Here is a 16048-nt window from a genome sequence, read left to right on the forward strand (position 1 = left end):
TATTTACAATCCTTCAATATAGTCTCCCTGCTTTGCAATGACTGAGCCCCAATGTCCGGGAAGCTTCATTATTCCATCCAAGACACCGTTTTAATTCAGTTGCCAAATGGTTCGGGTACTGGCGGAAAAAAGCTCTTCCAGAGATGCAAACCGATGTCCACACATAGGTTGTTTCAACTTTGGAAAAAGGTCGAAGTCTGGTAGACTCATGTCTGGACTGTAGGGAGCATAAGGTAACGCCTCCCAGCTGTGTTTGCATAGTTTTTCAATGATGACATTCCCTATGTGCGGGCGAGTGTTGTCGTGAAGAATGAGTGGCCCAGCCAAGACAACTGAGATCGGGTTTTGTGCATTTTTCTGTGCATTTTTTGCAAAAAATCACGATAATACACTGCTGTGACACTTCTTCTACATGGAACTTTGTCTGTAATGATGATGCCTTCATGATCATAAGCAAAAAAAAACATCATTTGTTTGATTTTTGATTGAGCTTGTTGAAATTTTTTTGGCCGTGGGGAAGATGGAGTTCTCCACTCATCTTTGAACAACTATGAGCGTCAGAGCTAATACCACCAAAGCTGGTGATAAAAAGCCTAACGTGGCTTCATAAAATGGAGGGATAACCGAAGAATAGGAAATAACAAACTTTATAATTATGGAGTGACTTGACGTATAAACAAAAGCATTCAAAATTAGCTTTTTAAGAGCACCAAATTAATAAGGTGTTCAAATCTATCACAAAACTCTCAAAACACACTTTTTGTTCCAATGGTCCAAGAACTTGGGCTACGTTTAATCTGCAGTGAACCTACTTGGATAAAGGTGGTTTATATAAATGGGAACTGACCTGAACTGAACTATCATTCCTCTATCAAGATCTGGAAAACTGCAAAAAATTTGATCCCACAGCCAAAATTAATATGACAGAAAAACATTTTTTCATCCTTGGCCAATAATTTGATTACTAATTATCTACGCTGCTAAGCAGAAAAAATTATACAGTTGCATAGATTTGATTAATATTATTGAAGCAGAACAGAAAGGCTAAGAAGGATGGCCATACTGAACAAGGACTAGTTGATAGTAAATAAAGCCAATATGCCCACTAGTAGAAAAAAACAAAACTTCAGTATAGCATGATTTAGGTGTGTAAATGTTTTTATTGATTATAAGTAAAAATATACAGTACAAAATATGGTCATCCATACAATATAAAACAACAGAAAACAGAATCTTAACTGACCAAGTAGCAGAGGAGTATCATCAGTTTTCAAACTAAATGCGTGGCAGAACGCTATCATCCCCACTCCCAGCTGCAAGAGATGAAAGCATATACTTGTATAGCCATAACAGGGCCCTTGACTCTTATGGGCCCCAATTAACAGTAGAGAACACTTGTGTATTGAAAAGAAAAACCTGTGTACGAAGAACACAAAGATAAGCAACAGCGACATTCCACAATGGGGAGGGTGATAGGTGAGGGGTTGGGGGGAGGGGCGAAAGGATGGAAGGATTAGCGAGGCGGCCTTTATCCTGAATTTTGGTTAAGAAAGTTGATACTGGGTTCTTCACCAGTGTAGGGGTTGGTCTTAATCATCACTTTGTTCTTTAAACTAGTGGCATACACAAATCACCAGTGGTGAGTGTAGCATGATTTAATAACAAAAAAGTTTTTGATAACATCTCATTGTCTTAAACAATAGCTTCTCTTGAAACTTATGAACCTTTGATTAATTGTGTATATAAAGTTAGCCATGCAAATGTGTTTGATTATATTCCATTTGAATTATGAGAGTGGACAATCTGTCATATCTAACATCAAGATTCATTGAAGAACATTTCAGAGAGTTTTCTCTAAATCCAAGCAAGAACTTGCTTTAACTCAGCGGACTACATATTTCACCTTAATTCTAGAGACAATAATGCTAAACAACAACCTTGCACCTACTATTTGGAGATGACTTGAAACCTTTTCAGCTCACGTGATTGTCACTTTGCAGAATAATCGAATAGTGAAGAGCTTTTCAAATGACATATGGACGATATTCAGCGAGGATGAATGTGTTAAAGCAGATTGCCTTAAAACAAAACTAAGCAAATCTGAAATCACCTTTCTGTGAGGACCCTATGGGCTCCTTTTATGAAGGCGTGGTAGCGGTTTAACACGCATAATACCACGCGCTAAACCACCGGCCACGCTAGCCGCTACCGCCTCCTCTTGAGCAAGCGGTAGTTTTTAGGCTAGCTCGGGGTTAGCACGTGATGAAAAGTTGCGCCCTCTGACAGTGGCGTACCTAGGGTATGTGGCACCCGGGGCCCATCATTTTTTGACACCCCCCCCCCCCCCTCATGTAAAATTTTTTTTTTTTTTTTTTTTTTGCAATAACCATGAAATGGAATAAATGGTCAGAATAGAAACAGGCAGTGAAAATTTTCTTTTTTTTTTTTTTTTTTTTTTCCAAAGTATTTTTATTGAGAATGGCAAAAGGTCCAGACAAGCAACCATGGTCTGTACAGAAACTTATACATTATCAAAAAGAACACAGAATGAGAGTAACAGCAACAACAAGCATGAACAAGCCTCTCCCAAGAGAAAATTGCCAATGAGAGGCATAGCAATACACAACAAAAGGCCAAAACTTGGGGCAAGCAAACAAATCCCACCCCAGAACCCACAAGAATAATAAGCCGGACTAGACCCTCAGCCATATTTTATAATGAAAAAAACCCCCACAAGCAACAACACCCAGACCGCTCACCAGACACACCAATCCGCACAACAAGCACCCAAGAAACACCCAGCCACCACCCAGACAAAACTACCAGACACACCTACCCCACCAAGCCCAGACCCAACCCCCCCCCCCCAGAGAGTGCAAGCGCAAAGTGGACCGTGAAAAGGGCAGCTGCAGAAGTGGAAAGCCCCAGATAAGTAGGTTAGCTAAAGAAAGCCCACAGATAGAAGAAATCAGGATAACAGAAGTTCCAACAAATGCTCCCACAGAAAATTTTCTTTTATTGAACCTCATTTATGTAACCATTATTCCAAACATAACATAACATAAATTATGTCTGAATTGTCATGACATCAGAAGTACATATGGAGTAGTTGCAGGTGATGCTTGGGACAGTTCTGATTATGTTAGTTTGGTTTTATGTGTTTTTTTAATAGAAGGGTTTTTATTTCTTTTTTTAAGGTTTTGTAGTTTGTGGTCGAGGTCAATAGGTTGTAGAGTTGGGGGTCAAGTGTTGCAGCTCGAATGGCTAGGAGGTTGTCGAACAGTTTTTTTCTTTTGACGTTTTTGGTTGGAGGGTGTGTGAATGGTGCGTGAGTTCTCCTATGTCTGTTTGAAGTGGATTGAATTATTTAGCTGAAGAAATTAGTTACCCCCCCCCATTCCACACACATTAATTCTCTTCCATTTTTGTTCCCATTATAAAAAAACACTGATAAGTTCCCAGGAAAAAAATACATTAAAATAAGAAGTGAAAACAAAGGCCCCTACAGATGAGAACATAACATAAGAATAGCCTAACTGGGTCACACCAATGGTCCATCATGCCCAGTAGCCCATTCTCATGGTAGCCAATAGTGCTGCCCGATTCAGAGAAAAATATTTCATTCGATCCGATTCACCCTGTTGAATCGATTTTTCGATTAGATTCACTGTTAATGACACCGCTTTTTAAGTTTAAACAAAGTATAACAATAAATTTCACAACAACAATAAATTTCACAAAGTACTTAAAAAAAAAAAAACCACATTTTTCCATTAAAGCAGTTCTGGAGACATTTGCTTGAACAGTCTTTTTTCCCAGTCCATAAGCAAGCAATATGAAAAAGATTTCCTTAATTATCTACTCAAACATTTTTGCTATTTACTTTCATTGTACCTATACTATTATTCAGTAGAAAAAATGGACTTAACTGTGCAGGAAATGAATCTCCTCATACACCCACCATATAGTGCAAAAATGTGCAAAGGTCTGTTTTTTTCTTTCGATCACTACATAGCCTAATGCCACACAAGCAGCGCTGTTACAAACATATTCTGAAGGTCAATGCTAAGGTTGACAAAGTTTCCTTCCTTGGACCAGAAGGAGATACTGACAAACCACTGGAAGAGATTCTAAAACAACTACCCAGAAATAACACCCAAAGACCCACTCAGTGTGTGAACCAGTTGAGTGGAGTGGACTAACTGGGGGTGGAAATGGGCCCAGAGTTTGCTCAGCAGAATTTCCCAGACTACCTCTTCCTCTCAACACACTGACATGCTACCACCACCACCAACACTAGGAACACCTCACCGAGTATGCCAGCAATGCTTATAAACTTTATAAAACACATTATTATATTTTCTTATAAAGCATATATTTTAACTGAACTCAGCCTTGCCATTCACAAAAATAGAAAAGTTCCCATTTCAAGCTGTCTCATGTACACTTTTCAAATCTAACATATTGTAATCACAAAACAGAAAATAAAATTATTTTTTCTACCTTTTGTTCTCTGATCAATATTCAAATCTTGTTGGTCCCAGGCTCTTGTTGTCTTGCTTGCCAGGGTCTCCTTTCTCCGTGCTAACCATCCGTCTGCCATCTCTGTTCTCCCCTTCCGTTTCCCTTCCCTCTCCCGGAGATCTGGCATCTTTCCTTTTTTTTGTCTCCATCCACAGATTCACCTTTTCTCAACTCCCCACCACCCCAGGATCCACCATCTCTCCCTTTCTGTTCCCAACTATCCTCCTATCCAGTATCTCTATCCCCTCTCCACACCATCCCCTGTTTCCAAGTTCTCTCCCTTTCTGTTCCTTCCCTCCCTAAATCCCATTATGCACCATCTCTCTCCCACTCCTCTGTTTTTAGACCCATTATTTCTAACCCCCAAAGTCTGGCATATGCATGTATCTTTGAACCCCCCCTTCCCTCTCTCCCTCTGTGTACTTTTACACCAGGACCCCCCTCCCCCGAAGGTCTGTCCCCCCTCCGAAGGGCTACACCTATGGAAGCGTGGCTCGTGGCTAGCGTGCTGTTTATGGTACGATGCAATGGATGTCAGAAGCATGATAGTGCAGTATTTTTATAGCGCCAGTTTTTTCGTATGATTCTGGGTAATTCTAGTTAGACAAACATCTGTGTTAGTTAAGGACCGCGCCCAAATAGAAGCGTACGAAAAATAGGTGAATAAAACATTTAAATATAATGTAGCTAAGGCCAGAAGAAGAAAAAACACACTAAAGATTAATATAAGGGAAAGAATGGTGTTTTCTTGTGTATTTTGCTGTTGAAGCTAAATCATGGTGGAAATCATGATTACATGATTACATGGAGGTTCTTTTGTATGTGCTATAACTGTCCTGTCTTAGGTCACCATCTTGTGCCAGTGAATAGTTTCTGTTCTTTGTTCAGCTTCCCGCCTTTAGCCTCGTGGTTCTAATTGAAAACAGATGTGCTTAGACCAGTTAGGAAAAAAAAAGCATATTAGATTCCATATTCCAAACTGAGATATAAAATGTATGAAGTATGAATGGCCAAGATATGAATGAAATTATGAATGTTTGGGGCCCATGAATGTGGTGACATGAATGTAAAATATAAATGGTTTATATAAATGGTTTTATAAGCATAAACATTAAGAAAAAAACTCTTGAGCACAACATCTGGAAATAATTAGTCAGTCTCCAGCATAGGAAGGGGGGGCATTGGAAGCCCATGCTTATCACTGTGTGTAACATGAAGCTGTCAGCTTTCCTCTTCCAGACTAAAGTTACTGTCAATTTAGGGAGAGGTTGAGAATTTATCAGCACCATGTTAATAATTATAGATTCTCTTGAATGTTATAATGTTAATTCAGAAATCAAAAGTAATTTTCTGAAAACTTTGTATAACTTTTAAACATGGAGGAATGTTTCTTTGTCTAAACTTTAAGACCACCCAGAGAAATGTTATTGGTCGTCAAACTTGATGATGTCACTAAACCAAAAGTTATATAATAGACTGTAATGAGATAGAAAGACGAGACCATTGTGAGAAGGCCAGTCTTTGGCCACGATGATGATCTCCCATGAGCGCAACGTAAGCAATTATGCTATTCTTTTGATCTAATAATGGGAAAATAGAACCAATAATTCAATAAATCCTGGTTATAATTTTAAAACCTTGCGCTGGTGTCATTTTGCATGTAGAATTATTTTCAAACCTGAAGCTTTCACAAATGGCGTCAATGCCCCATGCTCAATTGGTGGCGAAACCCGGGAACTAACTAATTTGACGCATTGAAAAAGCTTATAGGTTATTCATAGAAGCTCTAGGAATTTTAGAGATTTCGCATGGTTGTGTAACAAAAGGTAGTCACAGGTTGACTGGCTGCGCAGGAATATGGCGGAAATTAGAGATAAAACGGGACCGGAAAACTGGAAAATTGTGAGTATTACGCCTGTTTAAAGAAAAAAATAATAATAATAAAAAAAAAAAAAAAAAAATTTAAAAATAATAAAAAAAAAAAAAATTAATTAAAAATAATAATAAAAAATATTATTTAACAATAATGAGCATGCATGCTTGTATATATCTGTACATAATTATATGAAGTTAGTGGAAATTAAATATTAATGGAAAAAGAAAAAGAAAAAAATTAGAAATAAAAGTAACACAGAAAGAATGTTGTGAAAAGAAAGAAAAAAACCTTGCAGTGCTGGCATTTTTCCATCTGGCTTTTAAACTGAGCAGTGCCCGTCTGAAAGAAGAAAAAAGTGCCCAGTAGAGAGCAGGTCTCCTCTGTGCACGTAAGTTTTTGCTTGTTTGAAAATGCGTTATTAAGTTTGAAGAAAAAAACAAATTTGTTCTCTCCTGCTGTGTGTCTAAGCTTTGTCTCTGAACTAACTTGTTTCTCTCTGTGAAAGTGAAAACTGTCTGTTTTAATCTGACTTTGAAAAGTTTCCCTCTGTCCCGTCTTTTTGTTTGAAAAAAACGGGCTGAGGGCACCCCCCCCTCTTTCTTTGTCTCTCTCTCTGCATTTTCAGTGCCTATCTGAAGTAACTACTTTGAAAAGAAAAAAGAAATTGTGTTTCTCAGCTTTGTCTTTCTAAACTCCAGTTCTGTCTCTCAGTCTTTTTTGCTCTGCCCTAACTTTTTCTCTTGTCTCTGGAAAAAGAAAAATAAAGTTAATGGCTTCCCGTTCCCTTCAGTCTCCTTTGTTTGAAAGAGCGGGCTGCAAATGGGGGATTTTCACCCCCACCTTTTTCCTCCCTCGCCTTCCACAGAGCTATCACGTGAGGAAAGAGGGGGAGGGAATAGCAGCAATGGAGTCCTTTGTCTCAGGGCTACAGATTTCCAACAGGTATTTGCTTATCTCGGAGCAAGTCTGTTTTGCATATTAAAAGGGTTTATTGAGAACTGGTAGTTTAGCAAGACATGAGAATCCTATGTATCCGTGGTTTAAATTTGTTTCCGATGTAGTAGAAAAAAGATTCAATGTGGTCTCTCTCTGATAAAACTTTACCAGCATGCTGTTTAGAGTTCCGTAAAGTTTGTGTATGTTGTTTTTGTAGTGATCCCTGCGGTGTTAGGAACAATGGAGGTACTTTGGGAGAGTTTCAGAAGCTGTTTGTAGCCTAAGGGCTCTGTACAAGAAAAAAAAAAAAAAGGACGTTATGTAGCTTGAATTTTTCCCTTGTTCCTTTATTTTTTAAAAGGGTTATAAGAGTGTTGCAAGAAAAGAAATGTTGGGTCAGAATGTGATATTTAAACAATTTGGAAAAGAAAGTTTGAATAGCTAGATCGTTTAAATGTTTGGCTGTTTCAAAGCAGGGAGATAGTTTGTAGAACGAATGTACAGGAATGTGGAAAGAAAGCTTGTGAAATGTTAATTCCTTGATTGTAAGGGATCTGATATGGAGGAGTTCGATAGGGAAGATGAGAGAAGAGAAAAGAATTCTGCTGGACTTGGGAATGAAAGGATAATTTTGTGGAAAAGAAAAAGATTTATTCCAAAAAACAGATACCATGCTTAAAAGCAGGCAAGTGTGCATAAGGGAAAAATAAAATCCCTGCCTTTATATTTTTATCTCAGGGTTCAAATTAATTTTGAATATGAATTTTTGTGCCCCTGCATGGTTTATAAAGTATTTTTAAACTTGTGCATTGTCCAAAATGTATGATTAGGGAGTAATTAAATTTAAATACATTTAAAATTAAATTGGGAAGTTTAAAATAAAAAGATTAAGAAAAATAGAGGTTAAGTACCTATATTTTTTTGAAAATCGAAATAAATGTGAAACAAAGGGCTTGCTAACTTAGTTAACGGAAAAGAACAATTATAATAAACTTTTATGTAAGTGGATGAATTCGGAATTGAAATTTTGCTTACTTTTACAAGTAAGCTCTTCAGGATAGGAACCTAATAAAAAATATGAAATTGAGAATAATTCCCTGATGTTAGAAAAAAAGAAAGTCTAATTTTACCATGTAGAGAATGTGTCTGCATGTTTAAATTTTCCTGTAGCCATATTTTGGTACTACAGGACCCTGAAAAAAGTCTATTTAATCTGTATGTTTTGTGTTTCAGTTAAGAACCTTCTTTGAATCCTTTCAACAATTCAACACAGAGAATGTGGCTCTGCAATACAAGAATTAGTACAGTTTGCAGAGGGGATAACGTGATAAAGTGCTATGTGTTTCTCTTTTCTTTGTTCTTTTGTTAATGAACATGTGCTTTCCTTCCAGGATTTACACTGACCAGCAGTACCACATACCACCACTAGAGCTGTGGAGAACACAGAGAAAAAAAATTCCGATGCTGAATTTTCGGCGGGAATTTCAGTGTTCCTTTGTCTTCAACTAATGAGCTGTGCTTACCTTTCATTACAGAAAAGCCAAGCTTGAATTATGAAAATGTTGCAGCATGAACTTTTTAAAGCCATGATTTAAATTTCACTGAAATTAATTTAGAGACTCCGACCTTACAAGTTGCTAAAACTATTTGCAAAAGACATTTCTGGACTCATATAAAAAAATTTTGAACGAAAAAAACAGACTTTATCTTAAACCACGTTACTTTAAATCACTTCATTTGAATTAGGCTTCTGAACTTTAATTATGCTTTTGCATAATTTCATAGACTTATTCTGATATTGTATTAATAACTGTATTTTCTTTATCATTGTCTTCATGCATTGTTCTCAGAAAATATTTTGTGTATCCTGTATTTTAAATTTTATTTCATATGACTGTATTTCTATACACAGTGGCAGCTTCTAAGCTGTAACACAGTGCCACAATATTGTTTAATTGGGTTTAACAGCTGATATCATCAGTCCTTTTAATGATTTTAATTTAAATTTGAGAAATGAGTTCCTGCAACACACACAGAAAAAGAAAACTTATATCTGATGTGCATGAATTATCTGCACATGAGTACATTTCCATATTAAGCATATATTTGGGTTTTCTTAACACTGTGCATTATTTTACACTTTATTGATTTAATTCCAAGATTTTATAACATAACACTTTTGAGCATAGGGACTAATTAAATTAGGTAATACTGAGGTTCTCTTTATCTTAGGGAAATCTAGGGTTCTATTTTTCTTTAACTATACTTTCTCTAAATTTTCTGACTTTTAAACTTTAAAAGTACTGGAGTTTCATGAATACCTCTATGAATAAAACAACAGACGTCTCTGCTCTAGGACTGTACTTGCACCTAGAACAGACACTGACTGCCTAACTACCACTGGAATGGTAAGTTTCCTATATGATATGGTTTAGATAGCAACTTACATAAATGTACACTTAGATGGGTTTTATCTAGAATAGTGGATGGGATTTGCTTGCATTCTCACTAGAGAATTCAAGTAAGCTTTGGGTAAGATCTTCTAGGCACCTGCCGTTGCAGGCCTAGGTAGTACATTTTTCTGGCTTTTGCTATCTAATTGGCATTTAAAAGAATATACTTGCACAGACACACTGATCCATAAGAAGAACCGTACCCAGAGTAAACCCCAGCGCCACAGATAAGACCACGAGCTCAATTCTGAATATTACTTCATAAATTCAGTAATATCCAAGAGGGGATTATGGAAGCGTGGCTCGTGGCTAGCGTGCTGTTTATGGTACGATGCAATGGATGTCAGAAGCATGATAGTGCAGTATTTTTATAGCGCCAGTTTTTTCGTATGATTCTGGGTAATTCTAGTTAGACAAACATCTGTGTTAGTTAAGGACCGCGCCCAAATAGAAGCGTACGAAAAATAGGTGAATAAAACATTTAAATATAATGTAGCTAAGGCCAGAAGAAGAAAAAACACACTAAAGATTAATATAAGGGAAAGAATGGTGTTTTCTTGTGTATTTTGCTGTTGAAGCTAAATCATGGTGGAAATCATGATTACATGATTACATGGAGGTTCTTTTGTATGTGCTATAACTGTCCTGTCTTAGGTCACCATCTTGTGCCAGTGAATAGTTTCTGTTCTTTGTTCAGCTTCCCGCCTTTAGCCTCGTGGTTCTAATTGAAAACAGATGTGCTTAGACCAGTTAGGAAAAAAAAAGCATATTAGATTCCATATTCCAAACTGAGATATAAAATGTATGAAGTATGAATGGCCAAGATATGAATGAAATTATGAATGTTTGGGGCCCATGAATGTGGTGACATGAATGTAAAATATAAATGGTTTATATAAATGGTTTTATAAGCATAAACATTAAGAAAAAAACTCTTGAGCACAACATCTGGAAATAATTAGTCAGTCTCCAGCATAGGAAGGGGGGGCATTGGAAGCCCATGCTTATCACTGTGTGTAACATGAAGCTGTCAGCTTTCCTCTTCCAGACTAAAGTTACTGTCAATTTAGGGAGAGGTTGAGAATTTATCAGCACCATGTTAATAATTATAGATTCTCTTGAATGTTATAATGTTAATTCAGAAATCAAAAGTAATTTTCTGAAAACTTTGTATAACTTTTAAACATGGAGGAATGTTTCTTTGTCTAAACTTTAAGACCACCCAGAGAAATGTTATTGGTCGTCAAACTTGATGATGTCACTAAACCAAAAGTTATATAATAGACTGTAATGAGATAGAAAGACGAGACCATTGTGAGAAGGCCAGTCTTTGGCCACGATGATGATCTCCCATGAGCGCAACGTAAGCAATTATGCTATTCTTTTGATCTAATAATGGGAAAATAGAACCAATAATTCAATAAATCCTGGTTATAATTTTAAAACCTTGCGCTGGTGTCATTTTGCATGTAGAATTATTTTCAAACCTGAAGCTTTCACAAATGGCGTCAATGCCCCATGCTCACACCCCACCCCTGAAGACCTGCACCCCCCGAAGGACTTTACCTCCCACCCGAAGGTCTGTCCCCCTCTGAAGGCCTAAACCCCACCCCTGAAGGACTGCACCCCCCCCCCGAAGGCCTGCACTCCCTTGAAGGTCTGCACCCCCCCGAAGGCCTGTCCCCCCCTTGAAGGCCTGTCCCACCCCCTTGTAGGCCTGTCCCCCCTTTAAGGCCTGCCTGCCTGCCTTTCCCCCCCTTGAAGGCCTGTCTCCCCCTAGAAGGCCTGCACCCCCCTTGAAGGCCTGCACCCCCCCTTGAAGGCCTGCACCCCCCCTTGAAGGCCTGTCCCCCCCCTTGTAGGCCTGTCCCCCCCCCTTGTAGGCCTGTCCCCCCCTTGAAGGCCTGTCCCCCCCCTTGTAGGCCTGTCCCCCCCCTTGTAGGCCTGTCCCCCCCTTGTAGGCCTGCCTGCCTTTCCCCCCTTGAAGGCCTGCACCCCCCTTGAAGGCCTGCACCCCCCCTTGAAGGCCTGCACCCCCCCTTGAAGGCCTGCCTGCCTTTCCCCCCTTGAAGGCCTGCACCCCCTTGAAGGTCTGCACCCCCCCAAAGGCCTACACCCCCCCCCCGAAGGTCTGCACCCCCCTGAAGGCCTGCCTGCCCCCCTTGAAGGCCTGCACCCCTTGAATGTCTGCACCCCCCCCCCCGAAGGCCTGTCCCCCCTTGAAGGCCTGCCTGCCTGCCTGTCACCCCCCTCCCCCTTGAAAGCCTGCTTGCCTGCCCGCCCGCCCCACCCTGAAGGCCTGATGCCCCGACCCACCCCGAAGGACCGCTCGCCCCCCTGGCCTCCCCGCACCACCTATGAACAGCCGCAGCAGGATCGCGAAGTCAGCGTCGGGTACCAGCCCTAAGGGGGTGTTCCCGGCCTTGCCGTTCAGTCCCCCGCCCCCCCCGAAGGACCGCTCGCCCCCCTGGCCTCCCCGCACCACCTATGAACAGCCGCAGCAGGATCACGAAGTCAGCGTCAGCGATCCCTGCTGCTTCCTGCGCCACGGTCCCGCCCCTCCTCTGACGTCAGAGGAGGGGCGGGATCGCGTCGTAGGAAGCAGCGCAGGGATGCTGACGCTGACTTCGCGATCCTGCTGCGGCTGTTCATAGGTGGTGCGGGGAGGCCAGGGGGGCGAGCGGTCCTTCGGGGGTGGCGGGGGACTGAACGGCAAGGCCGGGAACACCCCCTTAGGGCTGGTACCCGGGGCGGCCCGCCCCCCCCGCCCCCCCCTAGGTACGCCACTGCCCTCTGAAGCTCCTAACATGGCTTCGTAAAAGAAGCCCTATGGCTCAGTGGTTAAAACTACAGCCTCAGCACCCTGAGGTTAAGGGTCCAAACCCACACTGCTCCTTGTAACCCTGGGCAAGTCACCTAATCCCCCCATTGTGTCAGGTACATTAGATAGATTGTGAGCCCACCAGGACAGACTGGGGAAAATGCTCAAGTACCTGAATAAATTCATGTAAACCAGTGGTCTCAAACATGCGGCCCGGGGGCCACAAGTGGCCCGTCATGTACTATTTTGAGGCCCTCGGTATGTTTATCATAATCACAAAAGTAAAATAAAACAGTATCTTCATCATATGTCTCTTTAGCTATAAATTACAATATTATTATTAAGACTTAGCCAAAAGGAAAGATTTATAAACTATACAAAATTGTCATTTCTTTAATAAGACATTAAATATTTTTTCTGCGGCCCTCTAAGTACCTACAAATCCAAAATGTGGCCCTGCGAAGGGTTTGAGTTTGAGACCACTGATGTAAACTGTTCTGAGCTGGGAGAATGGTATAAAAAATGGAATATATTTTAGATAGAATTTAGAAATTTTGTAATTGATATGTCAGATCAGGATGTGTAAATAAAATACAGTTGCAATAGTATTTTAGAAAAGGATCTGTCAATCTAAAGCCTGTTGTAAAATTCATGAAATAATGCACACGTCTGTGGTGGTATGTGCTACAGCAACATCCATTTTACAAATATAAACATTTAAAAAATCAACAGAGAAAACACAGCTACTACATTTATAATTTATAAAAATCCCATCTTGTACATGTAAGGGTCAGCACATACATGTGTTTATCAGCCAGTCTTCAAACCTATACATGTGAATGCCTCAAATAGGAAACAGAAACCACAACTGTCATTTAAGTTTAAATTGGAGAAAAAAAATATAACACAATGGGGAATTAAGTAGGGTATATATCTCAGTTCCTCCTTTAAAGGGCTAGCCTAAGTGTTCACTTTTTGAAATGCTTGTAAATGTAAAAGGTTGTGTTCTCCAAAAACAGTACTTCACAGCATGTTTACTTATAGCTTTTTACTTATTCATTGGTCTTCAGAAGTGCCAGTATTAGCCAATTGATTTGAGTGGTCAGATACTATGTGGCACTAGCCTCCTCATCAGACCGTTGTGTTTTATATAAAGTGCTTTAGTGCATTAGTGCTTCAATACTTCAGTAAATAAATAATTAATCTTTTCAACTTATCTTTTTTTCTTTTTCTGAGTTTTCCCTTTGTCAGTAATTATCGGGAAAGGGACAAAGGGAAAACTCAGAAAAAGAAAAAAAGATAAGTTGAAAGATTAATTATTTATTTACTGAAGTATTGAAGCACTAATGCACATTATATAAAACACAACGGTCTGATGAGGATGCTAGTGTTACAATATATGAGCTTCGGTAATGATGTTATAATGCACATGTGTTAAACACAAGGCCCGCGGGCCGAATCCGCCCCGCCTGGCCTTTTAATGTGGCCCGCGGCAATGATCCCGAACTTCCCCTTCTCAGAGCCAAGCATGTCCTCCCTCCCACGCTGGTCCGACGTCGCCGTTATGCCGGAAAGTCTTCCAGCTTCAGCAGTGTTGTCCGTGGCTTCCCCTCCTGCCTTCCGTCTGCCGCAGTCCACCCGGGCAGAAACAAGAAGTTGCACATCATTGGAATTCACTCCCAATTTACTTAAGAGAGGAAAAGAATTTGGAAAAATTTAAGAGCAAACTCAAGAGTTTTCTTTTTAAAGATGCATTCAATACTTAATTGAATTGCTTACTGCTCTTTTGTTTATTTTTAAACCTTTTAATCAGTTTTGTCTTTCCCTTCCTGCTGTTCTCAACCCCTAATTGTTTGCTCCTATATTAATTAGATTGTATTTCTTTCCTTGCATGGCTATTGTTTCATTGTATTTGAAAATGTGTTTTTTATTATGTTTTGTAGACTTAGTCCCTTTGTTAGTTATATATGTTTATTTTAACTATGCATTTTGCTGACTTGTACATCGCTTAGAATTTGGAATAGGCGATTATCGTATTTTCACTCATATACCGCGCACCCGTGTAAAACATGCACACGGGTATAGCGCGCGGGAAACTGTAATTTATGTAAAAAAAAATTTATATACCGCGCACACCCATATACCGCGCATGCCGCCCCGACTCTCCCGTCGCCGCCCTACTCTCCTTTCGCCCGCCCCGACTCTCCTCTGGACACCCCAACTCTCCTTTCGCCTGCCCCGACTCTCCTCTGGCCGCCCTGACTTTCCTCTGGCCCGCCCTGACTCTCCTCTCCCCCTTGAATTCCTGTCCCCACCCTGAAAGCCTGATGCCTCCCACCCATAGTGTTTAATGGTACAAAGTTTCCATAAAGTGAAAAAGCATTTTTTAACCTGAGAGTTAGTGTGATCTTCAAAAGTCAAGCTTCGGTCCAAGATGACACCCAGGATTTTGATGGTAAAATTAAATGGGTGGTCTGACCCATTTAATCTCAAAGAGGTATTCTTGAACTTGTTATTAGGACTTGCCAAAAAAAACTTAGGGCTCCTTTTACTAAGGTGTGCTAGCATTTTTAATGCGCGCTGAATTGCCACGCACGCTAAACCTGTGCTATGCGGCTAGAACTAAAGCCAGCTCAATGCTGGTGTTAGCGTTTAGTGCGCGCGGCAATTCAGCGTGCGCTAAAACTGGTATCGCAGCTTAGTAAAAGGAGCCCTTAGTTTTATCCAAATTCAGTTTTAATTTAAATTGCGTAGCCCATTGTTCTACCTTAGTAAGAACAAATGAGATGAATTGTTCTGTCTCTTGAGTCAATGAGGTTATGGGAATAATAATTGTAATGTCATCCACATATATATATGATTTCAATTTTAAATTTGATAACATATTTCCCAATGATGCCTTATAGACATTGAAAAGTGAAGGGGAGAGTTGGGAGCCCTGTGAAACTCCACAGGGATTACATCAAGCCTGGGAGAAACTTCCTTCATAGTAATCCTGGTATATATGTTTTTTTAGGAAACCCGTAAACCAAGGTTCATAGACAAAACTGCCAAAGACAAAGGCGCGCGCCGACAACTGAGCACAAGACGGAAGCGTGTGCCAAAGAAAAAGAGTGTTTTTAGGGGCTCTGACGGGGGGTTTTGTTGGGGAACCCCCCCACTTTACTTAATACAGATCGCGGCGGTGTTGTGGGGGGTTTGGGGGAGTTGTAACCGCCCTCATTATGTTTTTTAGGGAAAAAGTGAAGTTTTCAGTAAAATGTGGGGGGTTAAAACCCCCCAAACCCCCCACAACGCCCCTGCAATGCGGCGCAATCTGTATAAAGTAAAGTGTGGGGGGGGTCCCCCCCACACCCCCTGTCGGAGCCCTTTAAAACAGTCATTTTCTTTGGCACGCGCCTCCCTGTTGTGCTCAGTTGTCTGCGCGCGCCTTTATCC

At 40.4% G+C, this 16048-nt stretch overlaps 1 long non-coding RNA gene across 1 annotated transcript; it reads left to right on the plus strand.

The window, feature by feature from the left end:
- Positions 1 to 7285: 7285 nt before the first annotated feature.
- Positions 7286 to 8029, plus strand: LOC117358240. Its single transcript, XR_004538974.1, has 2 exons — positions 7286 to 7342; positions 7887 to 8029. It is a non-coding gene; the product is annotated as an uncharacterized LOC117358240 (long non-coding RNA).
- The last annotated feature ends 8019 nt before the right edge of the window (positions 8030 to 16048 follow it).

Source organism: Geotrypetes seraphini, chromosome 3, assembly GCF_902459505.1.
Source record: "Geotrypetes seraphini chromosome 3, aGeoSer1.1, whole genome shotgun sequence".
NCBI lineage: Eukaryota > Metazoa > Chordata > Amphibia > Gymnophiona > Dermophiidae > Geotrypetes > Geotrypetes seraphini.